Source organism: Pavona decussata, unplaced genomic scaffold (assembly GCF_977016875.1).
Source record: "Pavona decussata unplaced genomic scaffold, jaPavDecu1.1 SCAFFOLD_9, whole genome shotgun sequence".
NCBI classification, from domain to species: Eukaryota; Metazoa; Cnidaria; class Anthozoa; order Scleractinia; family Agariciidae; genus Pavona; species Pavona decussata.
Genome location: NW_028145432.1, coordinates 2,112,399 through 2,129,493, shown reverse-complemented (window position 1 = coordinate 2,129,493; position 17,095 = coordinate 2,112,399). Strand labels below are relative to the sequence as shown.

General features: G+C 37.1%; 1 long non-coding RNA gene across 3 annotated transcripts in view; it reads right to left on the bottom strand.

The window, feature by feature from the left end:
- Positions 1-4,179: 4,179 nt before the first annotated feature.
- LOC146488531 (uncharacterized) overlaps positions 4,180-17,095 on the bottom strand; it is a 43,420-nt gene continuing 30,504 nt past the window's right edge. Inside the window, exons 1-6 of one of the 3 annotated variants that reach the window (XR_014866358.1) lie at positions 9,032-9,072; positions 8,390-8,441; positions 7,362-7,546; positions 6,494-6,593; positions 6,037-6,108; positions 4,180-5,804 (exon numbers count right to left, since the gene is read on the bottom strand). This is a non-coding gene — a long non-coding RNA (uncharacterized LOC146488531). Of the gene's footprint in view, positions 5,805-6,036; positions 6,109-6,493; positions 6,594-7,361; positions 7,547-8,389; positions 9,988-17,095 lie in introns of those variants that run through there. The other 2 variants (XR_014866357.1, XR_014866356.1) reach the window with 2 other exon arrangements.

Here is a 17,095-nt window from a genome sequence, read left to right as displayed (position 1 = left end):
CACTTGGTGAAACTGTTAGAAGGAACCGCATGAACTAGCATTTTTATGCAGAAAAATTCACAGATTTGTTTCTTTTTAAAATCTTGTTTAACCCACTTTCATCATACTGTCAATCTGGTTTTGCCTCTTTGGATGGTGTTGTTGTTGACAACAAGCCTGAGATAAATGGTGACAAGACAAAACCCTTAAGTTGTGGATTGCAGCATCTATTGCCGTTTCCATTTATTATCTTTGTTTTCTATGATATTGTTTCCTATTTGTTATTAAACTATTCATTTTTTAAATAATTTAACAATAAATTTATTATACCTTAAAAAAGCCCACTTGGCAGTAATAAGCTATTTTGTAGATTTAAGCCAGAAAAGTATTGTTCTGGCCTCATGAGATTATGGCGTTCATTCATTCAACCTTAAATTACTTTGCAGTTCACAAATGATCACTTCATATATGCACTTTCAGAAATGATCTTAGGTCTTCATTTGCCTCCACTATGATATTCCAAGCAATATATTATACTTGTATCATAATTTGTTTGATTATTATACTTTTGCAAGTTCCTAAGAATACAAAAACCATCAACTAGTGTTAGGGTTATCTTTTCTCATAAGATACAATGGCCGTCTTATAGTATTATACTCTAAACAAGAGCAAGGAACTTTCAAGTGTCATTGACATGTGCATGTATATTATTAATTTGAAGCCACAAAGTCTCATACAATACGAACAGTAACAGAGAGTATGCTTCTTTTACAAAGAATTAACTATATACATACTACATCAATTTTAGCCAATTCGCCAGAGGCCTGAAAAAATCAATATTATTGAATATGTATGTAAACTACATACATGCACAACAACTGCAGGCGGCATGTAAAAGCATTTTAAGAGTGTTTAATGTTTTAAGGAGTCCCATAGATTTTATTTGTTGGTAATGTAAAATGTTAAGTTAATTGAGCGACTGTATAGTTTTATCCATTTACCTATTTTTCACCTTTGAATCATTGAAACATGTTTGCAGTTAAAAGAATTTTAAAATTATCTGGATGATGAGGAAACAAAAAGAGGATAAGTCCATGCTGGAATTGAAAGCACCCATTGCACCCCTCTGCCAACTAATGCAATTGGAGGGGCATGCATTTTAAGTTTATCAGTATATTGAAGACCAACTCCATTCCAAGGGCTATTTTACCTGGCATTTAGTAGCATTATTTGCATTAGTAAGCCATACATGTTTTAAGAGTTGAAATGTTCAGGGGGGGAGGGGGATTTAAAATTGCAGTGGCTTGTCTTGGTGCAATAAATACTTCATACTGTTTGTCCCACTCCTGTAGCTCAGTAGTAGAGCATCTGAACTAGTAATCAGAAGGTCAGGTATGACTCCTGATAGGAGAACTCGGATTTTGCGAGTGTCCAGGTGACACTGAATAATACATCATTCTCATCTATTTACCCGGCTAAAATATTGCATCACATTTTATTGTTCCATTGCGCATATCCCACACGACATTCCAACCCTAGCAGTATGCAGGATGTTTGTCCCATGAACCTAGTTTAATGGCCTTGCCAGATTTCCTGTATTTAAAAATAAACAAAATAAAAAAAAGCTCCCACAAGTCTCCTGTAGCTCAGTGGTAGAGCATCCGAAGGTCACCTCCTGGCGCTACTTTCTCGCCATTGTACAGATCTTCAAGATATTGTTAATTACGTATAATGCTATCCATGGACTCGCTCCAGCGTATCTTAGCGAACTTATCACCCTAAAGACCGTATCTAGATATAGTCTTAGATCGTCCGGCGAAGTCCTCCTTCAACCGCCCAGAATCAAGACTCTGCGTACGCTGGGTGATCGTAGCTTTACCGTAGCCGCACCAGCGCTCTGGAACAATTTACCCAATGCAGTTCGCTGCGCACAAAGTGTTCAATCTTTCAAGGACAGGTTGAAAACTCATTTATTTGGACAAGCCTTTGACATTTATTAGAACTGTATTTTAGCCATTGACCTTGCCATTGTAATTTTAAATTATATTTATTTAGGATATCTTTATTGTAAAGCGCGCGAGAGCATCTGTTTATGGTTTGCGCGCTATATAAGTAATAAATTATTATTGTTATTGTCCAGGGTGATGTTTTTACTTAATTAAACCTGGAGGTCTTGGATAGGTGATCAACACCTATGATTAACATCACCCTAAAACAGGTAAATGTGGTGTTGTCAGGTGGCCAACCAAGCATTTCCGCACCACACACACACTCAATGCCTGGAACAAGTTAATGTTTCTTCCACTCAGGTAGTGTTGCACACAGGGTACAAAAGGGTATGTAAGGGTAGGTAGGTATGTAGGGTACACAAGGTGCAGAACAGTATGTATGGTAGAAAGGGTGTGCAATAGTATGTAGACTTCACGGGGTGTACAGGGTACCCAGGATGTCCAATGGTATGTGGGTGTTTACTGGGTTTCCAATGGTATGTAGGGTGTAAAATGGTATGTACGATACACAGGGTATACAACGATAGGCATGATGCACAGGATGTGCAACAATATGTAGGGTACACAAGGTTCAGAATGGCATATACGGTACAGAGGGTGTGCAACTTTATGCATGGTGCAATGGTATGAGGGGGTTCACAGGGTATCTAATGGTACAGTATCTAGGGTGTACTACAGCATGTACAGTACAGAGGAATGGTATGTAGGATACACAAGGTATACAACAATATGCATGGTGCACAGGATGTGCAACAATATGTAGGGTGCACAAGGCGCAGGATGGTATGTACAGTACACAGGGTATGCAACTATATGCATGGTGCACAGGGTGTTCAACAGCATGTAGACTACACAGGGTGTACAGGGTGTCCAATGGTATGTAGGGTTCACAGGATATCCAAACAGTGTGTAGGGATGCTCGGTGTAAAATGATATCTAGGGACGCAGGGTGTACATTGATATCCAAAGATATGCATGGTGCATAAGGGTCTCCATGGTACAAATGAGGTTTATAGGGGTACAGTGTGCCTTATAAAATAATATATTTTATTAAAAACTGGATCATTGTATAATGCAATTCCAGGGATTTGATTGGCTTAGCGGCTATGGTGAGCCATTACACCATGCCCGAGAAATGGCAACCATTCAATTGATTTTTAATTGTTCTTCAAAGCGAAATGGGCAAAATCTAGCAATATTTCTTGATTGTTTTTAATAAAACAATTATTCCACTCACGCTTGTTGGATATGAGATGATTATAGCGGACTCGGCGCTACGCGCGTCATTGGCTATCTATCATCTCATATACAACGCGCGCTCGTGGAATAATTGTTAAGTATACAACAGAAGGGTCCACAGGTTATGTTATGTCCTCAGGGGCACATAAGGTATACCAGACAAATGGAAATGTATGTAGGGAGTATTGCCCAAGGACAACAACTGTACTTTTTTCTCTGGGTTATAGCGATTACAGTGTGCTGAAATGGATATGTATGTCATTTACCTTATATGAAATAATGTGTTCAATAACCATAAAAACCAGAGACTTATAAGGGGATCTGCAGGGAATATAACCAGACAGGTATACCAGTTTTGGTGCAGATTCTGGTTTCTATGCCGCACCTCTCGTCAAAGGCTTCAACACATTTTTATAAGTGATTAAGCTTTCAGTCACACCTATATGTAGACAGCAGTTTTATCCTGCGAGGTTTACATTTGCAGTTATACTGGGCATTCAATAGTCATGCTGGCATTTAGATAGTGATGCTTACCATGCAAAGTGGCACCATTTATTCTAAGATACTCTGAATAAAATCATCAAAAATAAGAAATAAAAATTAAAAAAAGAATAAAAATGTTATAAAAAAGCTGTTTACAGCATTCACTCCTGTTCTTTGAGTAAGGTTGAGTAAGGAGTTTTGTGCTAGTCAGTGAATGTTATGTTACTCTGCCCTTTTTTCTTTATATGCAGACAAAATCTCCAGTTACCATGTGTTGGCATATAAAATGTCACTCTGTGTACTCACTCAGCTATATTTAACGGAACCCTGTACCAACTTAGCACATAAAAGAGATCATACCTTTTCTAAGATTAAGGAGTGTCACATAGATGGTGATGGTAATATTTGATGCCAACTGGCTATTCCTTTATTTGCAATATTACGCAGGTAAAATACCCTGTCACCATGCTAAAGATTTCATTCCTTTATTTCTACGATTAAGAAGTGTCATGTAGTCAGTCAGCTATGGAGAAACATTTTTTCTTTTTCACCTTTAAAAGCCAACCACTTCAAATGCTCCAAACGATTTTCAAAAATACAAAACTATTCAAGGAACTCAATCTTGCTGAGAGGTTAGGGTCAGGGTTTGTTAGTAAAAAAAAATGCAATAGTGACCATGCACCATTTTGGCATATTCAACCTTTTAAGCTCCAATATCAACATACATTTTCTTCTCACTATTCTCCGTATTTTTGTCATGACATTAGGAGTATTTGTCAAAAGATGAAGACCTTTGTCTTTGGTGGCTATTTCCGTTTTTTATCATTAGCTGAATCCTTGAACAAGTTGTGATATTGTGAGGAGAATTTGCATGCTTGTCACTATCTCGTCTTAATGGTTAAGGGAACCATCCCAAAATACTAGAAGTAACTATAATATAATAATATAATAATAATATAATAATAATAACCTTTATTTACCCTCGGCAGTGTTTATAGCACAAGTGCTAGTGAGGCCGAGCATTAAACCTCGTAAAGAAATAATATAAATTGAAAATAACATGGTTAAAAATCCCAACTGGCAGGAGGCAGACCAGCTGGCTATTTACAAGCGCGTCCGAGGAGTTGAACTTGGGGCTACCGAGAAACAACTCCAGCTAGCGGTCAGAGCGGGACTTGAACCCGGGACCACCGGATTCCAAGTCCGGCGCCCCAACCACTCGACCACGCTACCTCTAAACATTCTGCTCAAGGGAGTCAGTAGATATGATCCCAGTTGGTTCATGTTAATTACACAGGAGTTGGCACTCAGTGGTTTATGCAAAAGGTAAGTGTGACTATTTCTTTTGACCAATTTAGGAACCGGTAATAAAGATATGGAGTGTTTTCATTCACATGACTACTGGCTATATTGGTTTAATGAAACAAAAGAAAGTATTTGCATAGAAATAGAGTTCAATTCCCAGAGGTTTAAGTTGGGACACCAACATGGCCGCCATTTCTTTGTTTTGGGACACCAACATGGCCGCCGTGAAATCATGTGAAAACACTCTATAATATAGTAAAATGCTACAATAACTATTAATCTTCCATCGAAAATCAAGGCTGCTGGCTACAGAAAACTTTAAAGGAGCCCCAAAAGGCCAGCAGCTGAGAATTTCAGAGTCCAACCTGTGAAATGTTAGAAGTAAGCAACCTTACACCAGTAAGCTAACAGCCTTGATCATCAGAAAGCCACTGGACAAAATAATATACTTCTCACATGCAGAATATTTTCTTGAGACACTTTTGGCTGCTGAGGCCTCATAAACAACCAAAAGTGTCAACAAATTTCTTTGCTGTAATTGAAAAATACCCGAAACCTTGTCCTCTATCTCAAATGCACTACATCCAGCTCTTCATAAGTTGATTGAGGTTCAGCTCAAGCTATGAGAGTGCAGTCGTATCCAGGAGTGGCATTCTCTACCTCAGTTACTACATGTGAAAGTGGTTGGCTGCCAGGGCATAGATGATGCAGTCCTCATTTGGTATGACCTTTTCTCTTTGCACTCAATCATACATGTATATGTTTTGGTTGGCCCTCCAAATATCTGTCCTGCAGAAAATGAGGAAATAACAAGAATGCCATCAAATGTGACAAGATGTAAATCCACTTGTTTATCCAAATGAGGTTGTGGTTATTGTGGTGTCTGTTTCCTGAGAGCATGTTTTCCATTTTTTATAACCTTACAATGTCTGGAATAACCTAGAAAAACAAGATCAAAAGACTAACTTGAACTTTGGACAAATATTACTGTGCTTGGTGATACAAATGAACTTTTCCCTACCACATGCTTTCCACTGACTGGTTATCATTCATGAAAGAGCATCTGACAACTGTTCCTGGTTGCTGTTGGTGGCTGTGAAAAAAGCACAAGAATTTAAGGTATATAGCAGCCATAAAACATTGGGTTGAAAGAAGGGAAAATGTACAAGTAGTCACAACTCCCGCTCTAAAGCTTATAATCTTCATGACAGCTTGGGCATCTTTACGACATTTCTGGGACTTTGTAGGTTTTATTTTAACACGGGACAACTAGTTAACTGGAGTCCGTTTACAAAATCAGGTATCCACAAGCACAAGAATGAAACTCTCCAGAATCACACTTGCTCTCCAACAAAGGAAAAGTAATTTTGCACACTTCCTCAAAAAATGGCTTAACCTGCTTCCTGGTCCCTACAGCATCCTTTAGAAAGGTCTATTTTACAGTTATGACAGCCACACGCAAGTCAAAGGTCACTTACATGCATGTGCAATTTTCTTTCTTTCTGGGTGATCCCCTTTTGGGCCTCTTCTTTGGATTTCTCAACCTTCTTCACTTCTCCATTCTCTAGTTTGTACTAGCTGAGAGACAAAACTTAAGCGCACTTATGAGTGAACACAATAAACTTAACAGACCTCAACAAGAAAACAAAAACACTTGGCAATGCTGAAATTAAAGAAAATAACCATATTGCACTCAAAATACAATCAAATGCTCCTATTAGCCAACTCATTTGTGTACGGCACGCCATATTGCGGGAATGCATTATGTATAAACATTTACACAATTAAATTACACATGCAACCTGATTCCTTCCGATACCTGAGGCAACGCAAAAGTGACCATGTGCATTCTCTGGTGGTTTTCCATTGTTGCCATTCGACAAAGAGACGTCCTGTTTTTCTTCCGAGAACCTCCATATTCACGAGTTAAAAAGGAGATTAAATCCTATATGGGGTCTATCATTTTAATCCATGTGACAGATTTTGTTCCGTATAAGGCCAGTATCAAACTCTCTGTTCCTATATAAAGGGCATTTATTCAGTTCTCACAGGCCAATTTCTACATTAAACACTGCATACTGAATAAGTGGGAAACTTTTACTGCCTGAGGAAAGGGATGTTTAAAAAAAAAGGACCTAAACCCAGAGTTGGGTAGAATGGCCCACAGCATTCACAACTCTTGTTGTGATGTGTGGACACGTCCAAAGCGGGAATAGATGCACAATGAGAAATATTCTCTATTCTTTAACATCACAAACCACAGACAGTAAAAGGCCCTCTGGTCCTGCAAACAGTGGTCAGACATTTGGTATGCTATATGATACAACTCTTAGAAAAAACACTCACATATTGTAGGCAAATGCCTTCTTGTATTTGAGGTTTCCCTCTGGAGATCTTCATTGTACATCTCAAATTTCTGGCAACTTGTCTTCTGGTATTTCTATTTTCTGGCAACTGTTCTCCTGATGATTCTAGTTTGAGGAAATAGCCTTCGGTGCACTTATGAGAGGAGGCATGTAAACAAATGAGGCCTTAAAGTAAAACAGGAATGTAAACACATGACAACGCTGAAAACTGAACTAACTGTACTTGTAATGCATAATATAAGGTTTACAATGCACTTTCACTTAGTTGTTGCAATGCCTTGTTTGCAGGGCAGAAATTGCCATTGTCAAAGTGAAAGATCTAATTGACAACTAATTTGATACATGAATCCATACTGCTTCTGTTCGACATTTCTGTGCATAGATCACTATATCTTTAATCCCAAAGATCAACAATGTTATTCTCCTGTCTCATCACTAGAAGGTTTTCCATAACAAATTTAGGCCCTAACTTATGTTTTAAAATGTTACATATGTTGGGCAAAGCAATCTAAGCATCTTGTCTTAAATCTTAAATTCATTCAGTGAAATTCATAAAATTTAAACTGTTGCTTCCTGTATTCTCACTGCCAAGACATTTGCCAGTTAACTTTCCAAAACAGACCATGCACTTGCCAACTATTTTGAGGTTGTTTTGCTTCAACTGGAAACTTTTTCACCACAAATTTAATTCAGTTATTAAAAAAATCTCCATGTTTTACCTTCAATGTTATACAAAAAGTTCAATATCTCTTTTTTTCAATATTCTCATTCAAAACCAGTCAAACAAAGCAATCTAAACTTCTTGTCTGAAATCCTAACTTTATTAGGGAAATTAAAAAAATATATATATTACATCCTATATTCTCACTGCCAAGACATTTCACAGTTAATTATCACTTTCTGAAAAAGACCATGCACGTGCCAACTATTTTGTGGTTGTTTTGCTTCAAACTGGCAAATGTTTCAAAGCAAATTTTATCAGTTATTGAAAAAATCTCCATGTTTTACCTGTATGAAGGGAATTCATTCAGTTCTCACAGGGCAATTTCCAGACTAAACACTGCATATTGAAAAAGTGAAAAAGCTTTATTGCCCGTGGAAAGTGATGTTTTAAAAAAATCAAAGCACCCAACCCAAAATTGGGAAGAAAAGCCCACAACAGTACAACCCTTGTTGTCAACTATGGACTAGCCAAAGTGGGAATAGATGCGCAATGAGACACATTAATTATCTCTTCATTAACATCACAAACCACAGACAGTAAAAGGCTCTCTGATCCTGCAAACAGTAATCAGACATTTGGTATGCTATACAATACTCATTAAAGGAACAACTCCAGAGGTGTGGTGGTGTAGTGGTTAGTACGTCGGACTTTCAATTAGAGGGTCGGTGGTTCGTGGCCAGGTTGGTCTCTTCATTGCTGTGTTGTTTCCTTAGACAAGAAACTTTGTTCCACATTGTCTCTCATCGCCCAGGTTATAAATGGGTACTGGAGACATACTGCTGGTGGTACTAACCCTGCGATGAACTAGCATCCCATCCAGGGGGGAGTAGCAATACTCCTAATACTCCTAGTTGCTTCATACTACAGAAACCGGGCTAAGCTACGGCCATATGGGCCACTTGGGCGTGTAGTGCGACTTTACCTACCTTTAACTCTGACACAAAACACTCACATATTGTAGGCAAACTCCTTCTCGTATTTGTTGTTTCTCTCTAGAAGTCTTCATTGTACAACTGGCAACTGGTCTTCTGGTATTTTTATTTTCTGGCAACTGTTCTCCTGATTTTTCTAGTTTGAGAAAAGCCTGTGGTGCACTTATGAGTTGAGGCATGTAAACAAATGAGGCCTTAAACAAGAATGTAAACACATGACAATGCTGAAAACTGAATTAACTGTACTCGTAATGCATAAAATTAGGTTAACAATGTACTTTCAGTTAGTTGTTGCAATGCCTTGTTTGCAGGACAGACATTGCCATCATCAAAGTGAAAGATCTGATTGACAACTAATTTGATACCTGAATCTATATTGCTTCTGTTCGACATTTCTGCACATACATCGCAGCATCTTTTATCCCAAAGATCAAAAATGTAATTCTCCTGTCTCGTCGCTAGAAGGTTTTCCATGACAAATTTAGGTCCTAAATTGTGTTCGAGAATGTTACATATGTTGGGCTCCATTTATGAAATAAAGCCCTTGTTACAAACTTTGGAGAAACGACCCTCCATCTTTCATAATTATATCCACAACAGCTTGACTACCTTTTGTATTGCAAAACTTGAACCTCTTATTATTCAGGCTCTCCTTCGGCCTTAGATTGATTGCACTCCATTTGACAATGGTCTTCTCCAGGGCACACAACTCATTATGCCAGTAAGGGATGCCACATGGAAATGTTTACAGGTGTTAAAATTGATCGCATTCAAAGTTGATCTGTTTTTAATATGATTATTGTAGTATGACCCTATTATATCTCTAAAAATGCAATGGGAGTTGATGGAGAATTTTTATTGCAAATGCTGATGCCCCCTGAAGATGGAAGGGCTGGCCAGGCCATAGATGACAGGCAGTTAAGTGAGTTCATGTAATCTCCAGCAGATGCTTAAATATTGAGGACTGACATGACACCTTATGTTGAGGATTTAACATCATAGCGTGGTTTGGCCGATTGGAACATTGTAATAGCTAGAAACGGTTTGATTCCCATTAGAAACCCAGACTTTTGTGGCTACTGCCTTTGAGCAAAATAGACACAATGTCATCATATGTATCATATCATGCATGTAAGTATGTAGTGTGGCCAGTCATAACTTTTGGGGATCAGAAAACTAAGATATCGGTTTTCTCTTGGTTTACATGACCGATATGAACATATTGGTTTTATTATAAAATGAAGCACCAGGAGAATGTCTAAATTGTCAAGAGATTTTTTTTGCCTTTACGACAATTAACATACATCTGTGTTGAACCCAGAGTGCAGAGACATTCCAGAAGAATGACCAATCACTGAAAATACATTTTGGGATGGGATAAGAAACAGTCTAAATTCTGCTCAAAACTTGAAACCAAACGTTGGACCTCAAATGGATTTTTACAAGACTTGGGAAACGACTACAGTATCGTAATTTTTGGGGTTTCAATTGTTGATATCTTTTTTAACAGCATTGGACGTGATCTGATATTTTTGAGCCAAAATTTTTTAATTTCTGTAATCTGCCTTACAAAACAATCTGAGCGATCACTTTGAACAGAGACAAAGTATTTGCAAAAATTAAACTTGTGTTGCCATGCAAGCAATAAAATCCCAAGTTGTTTTTACATCTGAAAGCATAGCTATTGATTATTTGAATAAAATTTTTGGTTGGATAAGCTTTCATCGATTATTCTTTTTTTTTATTCATATTTGTGTTTGGGAAAGTGACGCTTCAACATTAACAATTTCCATACTTAAGTGTTGTTAAGCATTTTTGTACTGCAATAAAAAATGAAATAAATAAATAAATAAATAAATAACAAATCTAGTTTGTAAGTTACTTTTGCAAGTCACAGTTGTTGCAAATGATTTCTTTTTATTACTAATGTTCTTACCATATTTTGAATTTCTCTGAGTATTATCAACTGCCCATGGCAAAAAAATATATATTTGTTTCATATAATAACCAAGACATTTGAACACACTTTATGTAAGCCAGTATCACATTGACACAAATTGTTATGTAATCCAAAAGGATTTCACTGACAATATTTTCAAAACTAGCCTTTATTCCAGGAGGAATTTCTGATGCCATATTACAGCATGTGAATCACTTCTTTTTTCTTTTGTCTTTTTAACTCGTGAATGCGCGCATGCGCAATGAACGAGTTATAGCGATGGGTGACTGTTGACTTGGTTTGGGTGTGCGCAGTGAATGTGTTTTAAATTCAATTAGTGGAAAAAACACGTGAACATTTTTTGTTCATGGCACATCAGGTTATTCTTATTCAATATGTAGAGAATAATTTGACAATCATTTAGTGCAAGAATGAAGATTTTTTGTTAAATCTGAGCAAAGCTACAAGTTATAGGTTTTTTGGTTTTTTCCTCAAACTGCAGTGTCTTTTAAGAATTAGAAATAATTTAAGTTAAAAATAATTTAATTAAAAAATAATTTAATTTAAAAGTAATTGTCGGCATGGACTTTGAATAAACAGGACGCTTTTAAGAGCTTTAGCACTAGTGGCCTTATTTATTCTAGGCCTCACCGATTTTTTAACCTATCCTCCCTTCGCAATTGAACTAACTGAATCGTTTTAGTCAGAAAGAATGCGTGATATTGCGTTGCGCAACTTGAAATTTTGCCGCCAAAACATATTTCCCGCCAGAAAATGTCTTCAGCTGAAAGAAGCACTCTAAAGTTCACTGCTAATCATAACTTTTTGCACACATGAAAACTCGACATCTTTCACCATATTTTTCTTTCTCATACAAAAGTATTACATCAAGTAGATTAGTTTGCTAAAGAAAACTAGTTTTGCTGTCAGTTTTCACGCGAAAGCGGAACGTGCCATGTCACGCATCAGTGACGTCGTAAATAAAATTATGCAAATTTCTAGTGAAATGAACACTTTAAGATCTCGTCAGCTTTCATAGAGTTTTCAAAGGGAAACAATGTTTCATTTTTGCAATTAACAACTGGTAATTTATGGGAAAGCAAAAGGACGCGGTCAATAAATAATTCTTATTTAGCAAGAGCTAGTCATATTTCATTATTTAGTATAAATATTCAACCTACTGCAACGCTTGTATCTTAGGTATCCCTCACTGCAATAGCCCACTTTGAAAATAAGTCCTGGCCTGGGTCGAAAGTAACTACCAAAGCGATTGTGGGATTCTTTGGGGGGAGACTGAATGCAATGATAATAGCTAACGTCCCCCAAACCTTCCCACAATCGATTGGGAAGCTACTTTCGACCCAGGCTATCATTCTTTTTCAAAGTGGGCTATATATCTAGCCTAACTTCATGGAAAAAACCAAAGGATTTTTGTCATTCCATATTTGACTGCTACATGCTCGCTCCCTGTTTTTAGAGAGCAAACGTGAGATTCGCTGTTTTTTTTTTTTCGTAAAATAATTAGTACTGAACTCCAAAGGAAAAATTTCAGGCATTTATTTCGGGCATGAAATATCATGCGATACTCTGTTGGACAGATTTCCCTTTGGGAGATCAGCTTGAAAAACACCAATCTACCTGGAAGTAAAAAAAAGTATGCCCTACAGTAATTTTGTAATTTTAATTCCCAAAAAAACTTCACTTGCCCGATGGATGGTCAGAATCCACTAGCCCGATCGCAAAATCCAGTAGCCCCGGACTATCGGACACGAATTTGCATGACGTAGCTGCACATGGTGTGCTTCTATGAACTTTGAATTTAAAAAAACACATGATTTTTTTTAATCGGCGCATCAAAATAATCTTATTAAATCTGTAGAGAATAATTTGACAATCATTTTTATAGTACAAGAATGGTTATTTTTTGTTACATAATTGGGCAAAGATATAATTTCTTTTAGCTTTCAAGGAAGTTTCCGTAGCCGTCTAAATTTCAATTACTGATGTGTCATCTGCATTCACGAGTTGGCTCACAGGAGCCTTTGATTTTATCTCACCTCCACTGAAGAGTTACAGAGAAACAGTTACAAACATAAATACAAGCTAAGAAAATACAATACAATACAAGACTTATATAAGCTTAAAAAATTTAATAGAAAAAAAAAGATGTTTGTTTACAATTTAATATACACAAAGTGCTGCTTCATTTAATATGCAAAAAGGTAGGTTTTAGTTCTACGGCATTTAAAGATTGATTTGTAATTTTGAATTGTGTTTTTCTATGTGAAGTTTGCTTCTCAGAACAGCAAGGAAGGTATCAAAGAAATTAGGGTCTTCTTCTCTCAAGGCAATGTAAATGTAATATTTTGCAATTATTAAACTGAGGTTCAGGCCAAGTTGCAGCACGATGTACTGTTAGGGAAGCCATAGATAATATTTCATTATTTAGTATAAACGTAGCCACGTGGTCATCTCAACTTAAACTTTGTCACATTCAACTTGCTCCAACGCTTGTATTTTAGGTATCTCTCAATGCAATAGCCCACTTTGAAAATGAGTCCTGGCCTGGGTCGAGAGTAACTGACCAAGCGATTGTGGGATTGTTTGGGGGGAGACTGAATGCAATGATAATAGCTAACGTCCCCCAAACCAACTGCCCAAGCGATTGTGGGATTGTTTGTGGGGAGACTGAATGCAATGAATATAGCTAACGTCCCCCAAACCTTCCCACAATCGATTGGGAAGCTACTTTCGACCCAGGCTATCACTCTTTTTCAAAGTGGGCTATATATTTAGCCTAAATTCATGAAAACAAGCAAAGGGTTTCCGTTGATTCCATATTTGACTGCTACATGCTCACTCCCTTTTTTTAGAGAGCAAACGTGAGATTCGCTGTTTTTTTTTTTTTCGTAAAACAAATTAGGACATAGACACGAATAGTGTGGAATGATTTACCTTTGTGATGCTAACGAAGTACCTCTGATAAATTGAAAACAGCAAGCGGCAAATGAAGTATAGACGTAGCCACGTGGTCATCTCAACTTAAACTTTGTCACATTGAACTTACTGCAACGCTTGTATTTTAGGTATCCCTCCCTGCAATAGCCTACTTTGAAAATGAGTCCTGGCCTGGGTCGAAACTAACTGCCAACCGATTGTGGGATTGTTCGGGGGGAGACTGAATGCAATGATAATAGCTAACGTCCCCCAAACCTTCCCACAATTGATTGGGAAGCTACTTTCGACCCAGGCTATCACTCTTTTTCAAAGTGGGCTATATATCTAGCCTAAATTCATGAAAACAAGCAAAGGATTTCCGTTCATTCCATATTTGACTGCTACATGCTCGCTCCCTGTTTTTAGAGAGCAAACGTGAGATTCGCTGTTTTTTTTTTTTTGGAAAAAAATTAGTACTGAACTCCAAAGGAAAAATTTCAGGCATTTATGTCGGGCATGAAATATCATGCGATACTCTGTTGGACAGATTTCCCTTTGTGAGATCAGCTTGAAAAACACCAATCTACCTGGAAGTTAAAAAAAGTATGCCCTACAGTAATTTTGTAATTTTAATTCCCAAAAAAACTTCACTTGGCCGATGGATGGTCAGAATCCACTAGCCCGATCGCAAAATCCAGTAGCCCCGGACTATCGGACACGAATTTGCATGACGTAGCTGCACATGGTGTGCTTCTATGAACTTTGAATTTAAAAAAACACATGATTTTTTTTAATCGGCGCATCAAAATAATCTTATTAAATCTGTAGAGAATAATTTGACAATCATTTTTATAGTACAAGAATGGTTATTTTTTGTTACATAATTGGGCAAAGATATAATTTCTTTTAGCTTTCAAGGAAGTTTCCGTAGCCGTCTAAATTTCAATTACTGATGTGTCATCTGCATTCACGAGTTGACTCACAGGAGCCTTTGATTTTATCTCACCTCCACTGAAGAGTTACAGAGAAACAGTTACAAACATAAATACAAGCTAAGAAAATACAATACAATACAAGACTTATATAAGCTTAAAAAATTTAATAGAAAAAAAAAGATGTTTGTTTACAATTTAATATACACAAAGTGCTGCTTCATTTAATATGCAAAAAGGTAGGTTTTAGTTCTACGGCATTTAAAGATTGATTTGTAATTTTGAATTGTGTTTTTCTATGTGAAGTTTGCTTCTCAGAACAGCAAGGAAGGTATCAAAGAAATAAGGGTCTTCTTCTCTCAAGGCAATGTAAATGTAATATTTTGCAATTATTAAACTGAGGTTCAGGCCAAGTTGCAGCACGATGTACTGTTAGTGAAGCCATAGATAATATGTCATTATTTAGTATAAACGTAGCCACGTGGTCATCTCAACTTAAACTTTGTCACATTCAACTTGCTGCAACGCTTGTATTTTAGGTATCTCTCACTGCAATAGCCCACTTTGAAAATGAGTCCTGGCCTGGTTCGAGAGTAACTGCCCAAGCGATTGTGGGATTGTTTGGGGGGAGACTGAATGCAATGATAAAAGCTAACGTCCCCCAAACCAACTGCCCAAGGGATTGTGGGATTGTTTGGGGGGAGACTGAATGCAATGACAATAGCTAACGTCACCCAAACCTTTCCACAATCGATTTCGAAGCTACTTTCGACCCAAGGTTATCATTTTTTTTCAAAGTGAGATATATATCTAGCCTAAATTCATGAAAACAAGCAAAGGCTTTCCGTTGATTCCATATTTGACTGCTACATGCTCACTCCCTGTTTTTAGAGAGCAAACGTGAGATTCGCTGTTTTTTTTTTTTTCGTAAAACAAATTAGGACATAGACACGAATAGTGTGGAATGATTCACCTTTGTGATGCTAACGAAGTAGCTCTGATAAATTGAAAACAGCAAGCGGCAAATGAAGTATAGACGTAGCCACGTGGTCATCTCAACTTAAACTTTGTCACATTGAACTTACTACAACGCTTGTATTTTAGGTATCCCTCCCTGCAATAGCCCACTTTGAAAATGAGTCCTGGCCTGGGTCGAAAGTAACTGCCTAAGCGATTGTGGGATTCTTCGGGGGGAGACTGAATGCAATGATAATAGCTAACGTCCCCCAAACCTTCCCACAATTGATTGGGAAGCTACTTTCGACCCAGGCTATAGCTCTTTTTCAAAGTGGGCTATATATCTAGCCTAAATTCATGAAAACAAGCAAAGGATTTTTGTCATTCCATATTTGACTGCTACATGCTCGCTCCCTGTTTTTAGAGAGCAAACGTGAGTTTCGCTGTTTTTTTTTTTTCGTAAAAAAATTAGTACTAAACTCCAAAGGAAAAATTTCAGGCATTTATGTCGGGCATGAAATGTTATGCGATACTCTGTTGGACAGATTTCCCTTTGTGAGATCAACTTGAGAAACACAAATCTACCTGGAAGTTAAAAAAAGTATGCCCTACAGTAATTTTGTAATTTTAATTCCCAAAAAAACTTCACTTGCCCGATGGATGGTCAGAATCCACTAGCCCGATCGCAAAATCCAGTAGCCCCAGACTATCGGATACGAATTTGCATGACGTAGCTGCACATGGTGTGCTTCTATGAACTTTGAATTTAAAAAAAAAAAGACATGATTTTTTTTAATCGGCGCATCAAAATAATCTTATTAAATCTGTAGAGAATAATTTGACAATCATTTTTATAGTACAAGAATGGTTATTTTTTGTTACATAATTGGGCAAAGATATAATTTCTTTTAGCTTTCAAGGAAGTTTCCGTAGCCGTCTAAATTTCAATTACTGATGTGTCATCTGCATTCACGAGTTGGCTCACAGGAGCCTTTGATTTTATCTCACCTCCACTGAAGAGTTACAGAGAAACAGTTACAAACATAAATACAAGCTAAGAAAATACAATACAATACAAGACTTATATAAGCTTAAAAAATTTAATAGAAAAAAAAAGATGTTTGTTTACAATTTAATATACACAAAGTGCTGCTTCATTTAATATGCAAAAAGGTAGGTTTTAGTTCTACGGCATTTAAAGATTGATTTGTAATTTTGAATTGTGTTTTTCTATGTGAAGTTTGCTTCTCAGAACAGCAAGGAAGGTATCAAAGAAATTAGGGTCTTCTTCTC